Source organism: Chiloscyllium punctatum, chromosome 6 (genome assembly GCF_047496795.1).
Source record: "Chiloscyllium punctatum isolate Juve2018m chromosome 6, sChiPun1.3, whole genome shotgun sequence".
Lineage (NCBI taxonomy): Eukaryota > Metazoa > Chordata > Chondrichthyes > Orectolobiformes > Hemiscylliidae > Chiloscyllium > Chiloscyllium punctatum.
The window spans coordinates 68,010,237-68,021,750 of record NC_092744.1 but is presented as its reverse complement, the minus strand read 5'-3'; positions in this window follow the sequence as shown (position 1 = coordinate 68,021,750).

Below are 11,514 nucleotides of genomic sequence, written 5' to 3'. Positions count from 1 at the left end.
TCTACGACCTCGAAAATCGAGGTCACCGGAAGAACATCCGGCTGCTGGGGCTTCCCGAATGGGAGGAAGAAGGCCAGCTTGTCAGCTTTCTGGAGCAATGGTTCCCACAGTTTCTAAAGCTGGAGTCTGAGGTAGGCCAGGTACGGTTTGATTGGGCCCACCGGGTCACAGTGTGCAGCGCCCCCGCCTGGTCCTAGTGTGAGTCCAGCATTACAGAGACAAGCAAATGGTACTGGAAGCTTCTAGAGTACTGGGGAAGGATCCCCAGGGCTGAAAATGTGTTGCTGGAAAAGCGCAGCAGGTCAGGCAGCATCCAAGGAGCAGGAGAGACGACGTTTCGGGCATGAGCCCTTCTTCAGGAATGAGGAAAGTGTGCCAAGCAGGCTAATATAAAAAGTAGAGAGGAGGGACTTGGGGGAGGATCGTTGGAAATGCGATAGGTGGAAGGAGGTTAAGGTGAGGGTGATAAGGTGAGGGTCATAGGCTGGAGTGCAGGTGGGGGCGGAGAGGTCAGGAAGAAGATTGCAGGTTAGGAAGGTGGTGCTGAGTTCGAGGGTTGGGACTGAGACAAGGTGGGGGGAGGGGAAATGAGGAAACTGGAGAAATCTGAGTTCATCCCTTGTGGTTGGAGGGTTCCTAGGCGGAAGATGAGGCGCTGTTCCTCCAGCCGTCGTGTTGCTATGGTCTGGCAATGGACGAGTCCAAGGATCTGCATGTCCTTGGGGGAGTGGGAGTGGGAGTTGAAGTGTTGAGCCACGGGGTGGTTGGGTTGGTTGGTGCAGGTGTCCTAGAGGTGTACTCTGAAACGTTCCACAAATAGGCGGCCTGTCTCCCCAATATAGAGGAGGCCACATCGGGTGCAACGGATGCAGTAAATGATGTGTGTGAAGGTGCAGGTGAATTTGTGGCGGACATGGAAGGATCCCTTGGGGCCTTGGAGGGAAGTCAGGGGGGAGGTGTGGGCACAAGTTTTGCATTTCTTTTGGTTGCAGGGGAAGGTGCCGGGAGTGGAGGTTGGGTTGGTGGGGGGTGTGGACCTGATGAGGGAGTCACAGAGGGAGTCACAGAGGGAGTGGTCTTTTTGGAACGCTGATAAGGGAGGGGACGGAAATATATCCCTGGTGGTGGGGTCCGTTTGGAGGTGGGGGAAATGACAACGGATGATACGATGTATACGGAGGTTGGTGGGGTGGTAGGTGAGGACCAGTGGGGTTCTGTCCTGGTGGCGATTGGAGGGGCGGGGCTCAAGGGCGGAGGAGCGGGAAGTGGAGGAGATGCGGTGGAGAGCATCGTCGACCATGTCTGGGGGAAAATTGCAGTTTTTGAAGAAGGAGGCCATCTGGGTAGTTTGGTATTGGAACTGGTCCTCCTGGGAGCAGATGCGGTGGAAACTAAGGAATTGGGAATATGGGATGGCATTTTTACAGGGGGCAGGGTGGGAGGAGGTGTAGTCTAGGTAGCTATGGGAGTTGGTTGGTTTATAGTAAATGTCCGTGTTGATTTGGTCGCCCGAGATAGAAATGGAGAAGTCTAGGAAGGGGAGGGAGGAGTCTGAGACAGTCCAGGTAAATTTGAGGTCGGGGTGGAAGGTGTTGGTAAATTGGATGAACTGTTCAACCTCCTCTCGGGAGCACGAGGCAGCGCCAATACAGTCATCGATGTAGCGGAGGAAAAGGTGGGGGGTGGTGCCAGTGTAGCTGCGGAAGATGGACTGTTCCACATATCCTACGAAGAGGCAGGCATAGCTGGGGCCCATGCGGGTGTCCATGGCTACTCCTTTGGTTTGGAGGAAGTGGGAGGATTGGAAAGAGAAGTTGTTCAGTGTAAGGACCAGTTCAGTCAGTCGAAGGAGGGTGTCAGTGGAAGGCTACTGGTTGGTACGGCGGGAAAGGAAGAAGTGGAGAGCTTTGAGTCCTTTGTGATGAGGGATGGAGGTGTATAGGGACTGGATGTCCATGGTGAAGATAAGGTGTTGGGGACCAGGGAAGTGAAAATCATGGAGGAGGTGGAGGGCGCGGGTGGTGTCCCGAACGTAGGTGAGGGAGTTCTTGGACTAAGGGGGACAGGACCATGTCGAGGTATGCAGAGATGAGTTCGGTGGGGCAGGAGCAGGCTGAGACAATGGGTCGGCTGGGACAGTCAGGTTTGTGGATTTTGGGCAGGCGGTAGAAATGGGCGGTGCGGGGTTGTGGGACTGAGGTTGGAGGCGGCGGATGGGAGATCCCCTGAGGCGATGAGGTTATGGATGGCCTGGGAGATGATGGTTTGGTGGTGGGAGGTGGGGTCATGGTCAAAGGAGTAGTAGGAGGAGGTGTCCGCGAGCTGGCGTCTAACTTCAGCGGTGTAAAGATCAGTGCGCCAAACTACGACTGCGCCTCCCTTGCCTGCCGGTTTGATAGTGAGGTTGGGGTTGGAACGGAGGGAGTGGAGGGCTGCACGTTGCGAGGGTGAGAGGTTGGAGTGGGTGAGAGGGGTGGAGAGGTTGAGGCGGTTAATGTCGCAGCGGCAGTTGGCTATGAAGAGATCGAGGGCGGGTAATAGGCCAGCATGGGGTGTCCAGGTGGATGGGGTGTGTTGGAGGTGGGAGAAGGGTCGTCAGAGGGTGGGCGAGAATCCTGGTTGAAGAAGTAGGCATTGAGGCGAAGGCAGCAGAAGAATTGTTCGATGTCTCGCTGCGTGGTGAACTCGTTAATCCGAGAGCGTAGGGGGATGAAGGTGAGGCCTCTGCTGAGGACTGATCTTTCAAGCTCAGAGAGGGGGAGGTCTGGAGGGATGGTGAAAATACGGCAGGGCTGGGAGCTAGATCCTGGTGTGGAGCTGGAGCTGGGAGTGGGGGGCGGGTTTAGACGTAGGGGCGGGAATCGGAGCGGGGGCGGGATTAGGTGTGGGGGCAGGAATCGGGGCGGGGTTAGGCGTGGTGAGGGAGATGGGCGAGGGGGCGGGGTTAGGCGTGGTGAGGGAGTTGGGCGTGGGGGCGGGGTTAGGCGTGGTGAGGGAGATCGGCGAGGGGGCGGGGTTAGGCGTGGTGAGGGAGATGGGCGAGGGGGCGGGGTTAGGCGTGGTGAGGGAGATCGGCGAGGGGGTGGGGTTAGGCGTGGTGAGGGAGATGGGCGAGGGGGCGGGGTTAGGCGTGGTGAGGGAGATGGCGAGGGGACGGGGTTATGCGTGGTGAGGGAGATTGGCGAGGGGGCGGGGTTAGGCGTGTGAGGGAGATGGGCGAGGGGGCGGGGTTAGGTGTGGTGAGGGAGATGGGCGAGGGGGCGGGGTTAGGTATGGTGAGGGAGATCGGCGAGGGGGCGGGGTTAGGCGTGGTGAGGGAGATGGGCGAGGAGGTGGGGTTAGGCGTGGTGAGGGAGATCGGCGAGGGGGCGGGGTTAGGCGTGGTGAGGGAGATGGGCGAGGGGGCGGGGTTAGGCATGGTGAGGGAGATGGGCGAGGGGGCGGGGTTAGGCGTGGTGAGGGAGATCGGTGAGGGGGCGGGGTTAGGCGTGGTGAGGGCGATCGGCGAGGGGGCGGGGTTAGGCGTGGTGAGGGAGATCGGTGAGGGGGCGGGGTTAGGCGTGGTGAGGGAGATCGGTGAGGGGGCGGGGTTAGGCATGGTGAGGGAGATGGGCGAGGGGGCGGGGTTAGGTGTGGTGAGGGAGATGGGCGAGGGGGCAGGGTTAGGCGTGGTGAGGGAGATGGGCGAGGGGGCGGGGTTAGGCGTGGTGAGGGAGATGGGCGAGGGGGCGGGGTTAGGCGTGGTGAGGGAGATGGGCGAGGGGGCGGGGTTAGGCATGGTGAGGGAGATGGGCATAGAGCATTTTCAGCCACAGAGGGTCTGTGTTCAACTTTGAATCACCGGAAAAGGCAGAGGACTTCTTGGATGCTTTAAAATAGACTGACTGGCTTGAATTATATGGATAATTATTCCAATCTGCCTTTTCTTTCTCTATAATTTGCCCGTTTTACCTGGTTGTTGTGGGGGTGGTCTTGGTCTTTTTAATATATGTCGGAGTCATAATTACCTCTTTTGTTTGTTTCCTCTCCCTTCTCTCCCCCTTCCTGTCATCCTTTGTTTTGGATGGGGGGGGGGGGGAAGCAGGGAGAGATTTTTTTTGTTGTCCTGTCAAGAGTGTCGAGGATTATAGAATGGAGGGGAGGGGTTGGGCGCCCACTTCTAACTTTCTTGTCATAAGATATTTTTTTTTTCCCCTTACTTTGCGTTGTCTGGGTCGGGGGCATGGCTTCAGCTTGAAGGAGTCATGGTGGGATCAGTGGGTGGTACGAGGGGGACAAGGGGGAAAGTCACCTTTTAGTTATGTTTTATGCTGTTATTTTGTAGAAGTAGGTGTTAGAAGTTTTGATTCAATAGTTTTGGAAGTTTAATTTTTAAACTTATACGAACTGATTATGGTTTTCACTAAGTGCGCTATGAGTGGGGTTCTTCCTACGGTGGGGGGGTGGGGGGGGTGGGGAGGTCACAGACTGTTTCGGGCGATCATGGCTCGCCATTCGTTTAAATGGTGCACCTGGAATGTTAAGGGGAGTCACTCACCAATTACAGTCATAGAGTCATAGAGATGTACAGCATGGAAACAGACCTTTTACGTCCAACCTGTCCATGCCGACCAGATATCCCAACCCAATCTAGTTCCACCTGCCAGCACCCGGCCCAAATCCCTCCAAACCCTTCTTATTCATATACCCATCCAAATGCCTCTTAAATCTTGCAATTGTACCAGCCTCCACCACTTCCTCTGGCAGCTCATTCTACACACGTACTACCCTTTGTGTGAAAAAGTTGCCTCTTAGGTTTCTTTTTTATCTTTCCCCTCTCACCTTAAACCTATGCCCTCTAGCTCTGCACTCCCTGACCCCAGGGAAAAGACTTTGTCTATTTACCCTATCCATGTCCCTTATAACTTTGTAAACCTCTGTAAGGTCACCCCTCAGCCTCCGACGCTCCAGGGAAAACAGCCCCAGCCTGTTCAGCCTCTCCCTGTAGCTCAGATCCTCCAACCCTGGCAACATCCTTGTAAATCTTTTCTGAATCCATTAAGCGAAAAAAGATACTGTCAAGCCTTAGAAAAGAAAGGGTTGATGTAGCCTCGTTACACTAAACACACTCGCTGGATAAGGAGTATTTGAAGTTGCAACAGGGAGGATTCAGCCAGGGGTTTTTCTCATCTTTTAACTCAAAGTAGGGGAGTGGCTATTCTCATCCAGAAGAACCTCCCGTTTCAAATGCTAGGCCAAATCAAGAATGAGTGCGGGCAATTCATAATACTTAAAGCTTTAATGCATGGAGTGGAGTATGGATTCTGCATGTATATTGCCCACCCCCGGCACATCCCCTTAAGTTCATAATGGATATGCTCTCTACATTGATGGCCCTTGGGGTGCGTCTTACAATTATAGGGGGAGATTTTAATCGTGTCAATCACCCTGAGGTAAACAGGATGCCTAGGGGTCTTACGGGTATGTCTCTGCAGTCCAGACAGTTGTGGATTTGAACAGGGAGCGGCAGCGTACATGGAGGTCAAGGCCAGTGATGGTGGGGCGGGTTCCTGGCACTGGCGCATGGACCTTTCCTCCTGAAAGATAGCAAGTTTATAGAGTATTGTTTGCAGAAGTTTAAAATTTTTTGGATATCCATTCAGGTATGGCCAGCAACCCATCGGTGCTGTGGGAGACTGCCAAGATATATGCATGGGGTTTGATTATTTCTTACTCTGCGACCCAGAAATGACACTGGGGAGAACAGCAACATCTGCTTGAGGCTCACCTGAAGTCAGCTGAGTTAGCATACTTTGATAGGTTGTCTATAACTAAATTGCAGCGGATTATAGCCCTTAGGGCAACTTTGAATGCTGCACTTACCCAAACAGCAAAGAGGGAAATTTCTTTTGCAAAACAGAGGTTATTCGAGTACAGTGATAAACCAGGTAGATATCTAGCATACTTGGCCAGAAAGAAGAATGCCCCAATCCATTACATCCATCAGAGAGAGTGCTGGTACACTTACTTGCAATGCTAAAAAGATAATACAGCAATTTGAGCTGTATCAGTCAGAGGACTGTGAGGTTAGAATGATGATGATGAGTCCTTTTTTTAAGATCTTGAACCTTTCAGTTGTAACCTCAGAGCACGCGTCCTTTTGGAGTGCCTCCCCTGCCAATTCAGGAAGTACAGGAGGCTGATCCAGAGTGGTAAAGCGCCCGAATCAGATGGATTTCAAAGTGAGTTTTATAAGGAGTTTATAGACAAGCTGGCCGGGCCACTCTTACTCATTCGGTCAGGGCTGCCTCCCATCTTCTTTGAGAGAAGCAAATATTTCTCTTATCCTTAAGAAAGGAAATGCCCCAGAAGATTGCACTTCCTACAAGGCCATTCCTTTACTGAACATGGATTTTGAAATCCTGTCAAAAATACTTGCGTTAAGGCTGGAGAGGGTATTGCCTTTTATTGTAAAGGAGATCCAGACAGGTTTTACTAAACGTTATAGATCTATCAACAATATCAAAAGTGTATTAAATATGGTCCAAATATGTCAGCAAAGAGCTATCCCGGGTTTGGTAGTTGCCCTAGACGCAGAGAAAGTATTTGATCAGGTGGAATGGCTGTACCTCTTTTATGTCATGGAACGATTTGGTCTTGGAGAGGTTTTTATCAAATGGGTGGCAGTGCTCTATGTGATCCAAAAGCAGCAGTTTTCACTAATGGTATAAGGTCACATAGTTTTAGTGTTGGCAGAGGCTGCCATCAAGGGTGCCCTCTCTCACCTCTGCTATTTACATTGGTGATCGAGCCGCTGGTGGAAGCCATTCAAATGGATCATAATATAACTGCCCTCGAGGTAGGGTCAGGCAGGCATAAAGTCACTCTCTATGCGGATGATATCCTTCTCTTTTTAACTGATCCAATGACATCGGTTCCCGACTTAATACAAGTGATTAATCTATTTGGTTTGTTTTCAGGCTATAAAATTAATTTCATGATATCAGAGGCATATCCAACTTTGGGGATGGAATCCGTCTCTCCTTCCGGTGGTCACAGGGAGGTTTTCTCTATTTAGGCATCTTCATTACCCCGGTTTTCGATCAATTATATAAAGCCAATTATGGACAGTTGCTAGAGAAGATAAGGCAGGATCTTTGGCGCTAGGGAGATCTTCCAATATCTAGTTTGGGCAGAATAGCTAAGAATGTTCTTCCTGCGCAGACTTTACAGCTGGCTTGGATCTTTATTTGGCATCATAGTCAGCCTCTTATTAAGCTGGATAAATTGCAGCTTCTGCAAGAGAGGGGTGTCTAGATTTTCCAAACTTTTGGAAATACCAATTGAGTTCCTTACTATCTTATGTGGCTGAATGGGTCTGTCACAATCCGTGATCAATCTCACTAGACATTGAGGCCTCCCAGACGAAATACCCCCTCTGTAATTTCTTGTTTATGGACTAGATGAGAACTGCCGTGGATTACTGTAAAAACCCGATTGTCCTAAACACAGTTAAAGCATGGAGAATAATACGGCTGGGCAAGGGCAATTTACAAAAAACTTCCCCTTTTACTCCCATAGTGGGAATGCTGGGATTCCAGCTGGGTTCAATGAACTCTGGCTTTAAGTTCTGGGAGTCCAGAGGAATCTCCTGTTTGGGAGATCTATTTGTCGGGAAGGTCATAATGTCCTTCGAACAGCTGAGTCAGAAGTTCAAGCTGCCTAGGAAAGATCTCTTTCGTAACTTCCAGATTAGAGACTTCATACAAAAAATGACTACATTGATGGTCAATCCCGACAGGTCGGACATGGAGAGGAGAGTGCTCCAGTCTATGGGTGCTCTCTCGGTTAGCATTCTCTATCACTTGTTAGGTAATAATGTCTCAAAGGACATTGAATGGCTATATAAAACCTGGATTCAAGAATTAGGGGTGGAAATCTCCTCAGAGATGTGGAAGGATATCTGGGAAAATGTCAGGAAGATATTGATTTGTAATAGGACCCAGGCAAATCAACTGAAGATACTTCATAGGGCTCATCTGGCACGTCAGCGGCTTGTGAAATTTAAGACAGGAGTGTCCCCAATGTGCCCCAAGTGTAAAATGGAGGTTGGTACTCTTACTGATTGCTTGTGGTCATGCCACAAGCTCCGCATGTATTGGGGTGACATAGCGAGTGTTTTGGCAAAGATTTTGGGAACTGAGGTTAAGTTGGATCTGGTGTCCCTCCTTTTGGGTCTTTCAAATCTTCATTCCCCTGATGTGCATGGGAAAAAATTGTTTAATGTTCTTTCTTTCTGCGCAAGGAAGAACATTCTAATGAGCTGGGTATCGGAGAACCCCCAGGATTTTCGAGCTGGCATAGGATAGTCATGGAGCACATCCCCTTGGACTTCTTTATGAGTATGGTGCACCAGAAAATGGAATAGTTTTACAGAACATGGCGGCCCTTTTAGAATTATATTGATGCAGACATATTGGCTATATTATCCAGAGCCTTTGTGTAGCTGTGAGAGTTTTGTCTGTCAGTCTGGCGGCCTGTGGGGGGAGGATTCCCGAACAAAATGAGTTTCCTTACCATTGCTCCCAGTGGTTGGGGAGCTTCGGTGAGATTGTGCTGAATGCAGTAATTTAATTGAATATAATTTAAGTTACCTTGTTATAATGTGGTTTAATTTTATTTCGTTTGTTTATTTATTTTTCTTCTTTCTTCTTGGTTATTTATTGAACTGTAGTTTTTATAAAGTTATTTTGGGTTTCGGTAGTATATGGATAGAGTCGTGGTTTGTTTTCTATTATTGCTATTATATTATAAAGTTGTCTTACTACTTTGTACTGGTTTTGTAATTTTGAAGAAAACCTAAAATCTTTTTTCAATAAAAAATATTTATTTAAAAAAATCTGAAACTCATTTAGAAGAAACAAAGTTGATTTTAAGAGGTTTTTTTCATATGCACCTGTTTCATTATTTACATTTTGGTATGAATATCCATACCTAATCATTTTAAAATTAGGGATATCCCTCCTGATAACCTAAGATATGGCTTGTGCTTTTTTAACTATAGCCTCATGTGACTGAATCACCCCAGTCCAGCAAATGGGCTGAGGCTATATATCACCGAACTGACAAGGAGGAAAAAAAAATTCAACTTCTGATACTGAAAGATACAATGATTGATATACATGAGCCATAATTTATTTACACCCTTCACAAAGTATGTTTTAGGAGGAACTTTGTTTTCTTTTCTTCACTGTCATTGCCAGGTATTTACACAAAATAGTTAGAATTTATTTTGTTCTTTCAGCTGTTTTTAATAGGCAAGAGTACAGCTGGTAGTCTCAAAACTCAAAACCAAGTGCCTACTGTTAGATGTGATTCTGCCATTCAGTAGCACTTGCTGAATAATCATGAATGTGCTAATAGGTATAGGCTTAGGAAATTTGACATGTCCATAAGGACCATCATCAACTTTTATAGGCGCACCACAGAAAGCATTCTATCCAGATGCATAATGATCTAGTATGGCAACTGCCCAGGATCGTAAAAATCTACAGAAAGTTGTGTGCACAGCCCAAATCATCATGGAAGTCAACCTCCCATCAATGGACTCCATTTACACTTCTCGGTTCCACGTAAAGTCTGCCAACATCATCAAAACCTCCTCCCACCCCAGTAATGGTCTCTTCCATCAGTAGAAGATACAGAAGCAAGAATACATGCACAAAAGAACAGCTTCTTCTTTGCTGTTATTAGACTGCTAAATGGTCCTCTCTAACTTTAATAATGTTGATCTTGCTTTGCATATCTCCCTTGCAGACGTAACCTTGTGTAGTGTCTTGTTTTTTCTGGATTCGGTTAAATGTAGTTAAGAGAAGAATCGACAACAGCAATTTGTTTAAATATGAACATTTATTAAGTAAAAAGAATGAAAAAGAAAGGAAAAAAAACAATAAGCCTCGCGCCCTTCTACCTGTCTGGACATTCTTGATCAATTTCTGGATTAGTGGTGCTGGAAGAGCACAGCAGTTCAGGCAGCATCCAAATAGCTTTGAAATCGACGTTTCGGGCAAAAGCCCTTCATCAGGAATTGATCAATGGCTGCTCTGGAAGCTTACGATTGTTCCTAGCACTGTTCACAAGTGAACAAAATGAAGTCCAACAACTTGGAACAAAACACTCTCTCTTATACAGTGTAACAAACAGCAAGTGCAGAAAAGCAAATACAGAAAACAAGCCAACTTCGGTACATACAGGAATGTTCACATCACTCATTCTAAGGTCATGCAGCTGTCGAATATCATCAACAATTTTAGCCCTTCAGCCCATCCTTTACATATACCTCACTCTGTCTAAGCACTCTATGATCTGTACATTCTTACTGCTATGATCCTCCTGTACTGCTTGCAAAACAAAGCTTAGGTACATGTAACAATAAATCAAATCAAATCAAACCAACAAATTTAAATTAGTCAGTCAAGCTTGTAAGTTGGCTCATTTACATGTGTTAAAAATGACATACTCATGTACATTTATATGTTGCGTCATTTTGAACTACATGCTATGCAGAAGCTTGGAGAACCTCTTACACTATCATGACGTGGAGGTGCTGGTGTTGGACTGGGGTGGACAAAGTCAAAAAAAATTACATGCCCAAGGGTTATAGTCCAACAGATTTATTAATCAATCAAAACCTGCATCTGCATTCTTGCTGATTAAAGACTAAATAGCGATCTAGGTTTGTTCAATACTTCTGCACAAATTGTATGACCATTTGAGCTTTTAATTATAAATGTTGTATCCAATGTTTTCTCTCACTAGCTGCTTGAGGAAAGAGTGAGGCTCTGAAAGCTTGTTGTTTCAAACAAACCTATTGGACTATAACCCGTTGTCGTGTTCTTGTTTACTTTGTCTCTATAGAAGTGCCGCGGGTGTTCAGTCAAGATGCCAACCAATCTGTGCCCTGTTCACCTGTGGTATAAATGTTGCAACCATTTGAAGTTGAAAAGCTTTGTAAAAATATCTCTCTTGTCAGCAATATTTGATGTCTGGATATGCAACGGTTTCTAATTGATATAATGAAGCCAAAATTTTCTCCATTTCTGGGCCAGAAACGTGACATCTGTGCAAAGCCTCCTCTCTAACATGCCTTTGAATCCGTGGAACTTTCATCCAAGGTTGAAGCTGGTTGGATTTTTATTGAAGTTTTAGGTGAAACAAGAGGCACATTTGGAAACATAAATGATTGGGGTTTCTGGCCTATGGAGTGACTTGTCATGATGACACCTACAACTCACACACTATTTAAAATAGTCACTGACTGACAGACGTCATGAACAACTCAATTACATTCAGTCAACTATTTGACATTGTTACCGACATGAACAAAATCTGAAGTGACAATATGGAAATACTTGAAACTATGTGACAAGACTTGCAAACATCTACTTTTTCAAGTTTGCTAATTTAGGGAGAATTATTTCCTTTGCTCCAAATGTGTGTGGATTTATTTTGTCAATATCGGCAACGTATTGCTGC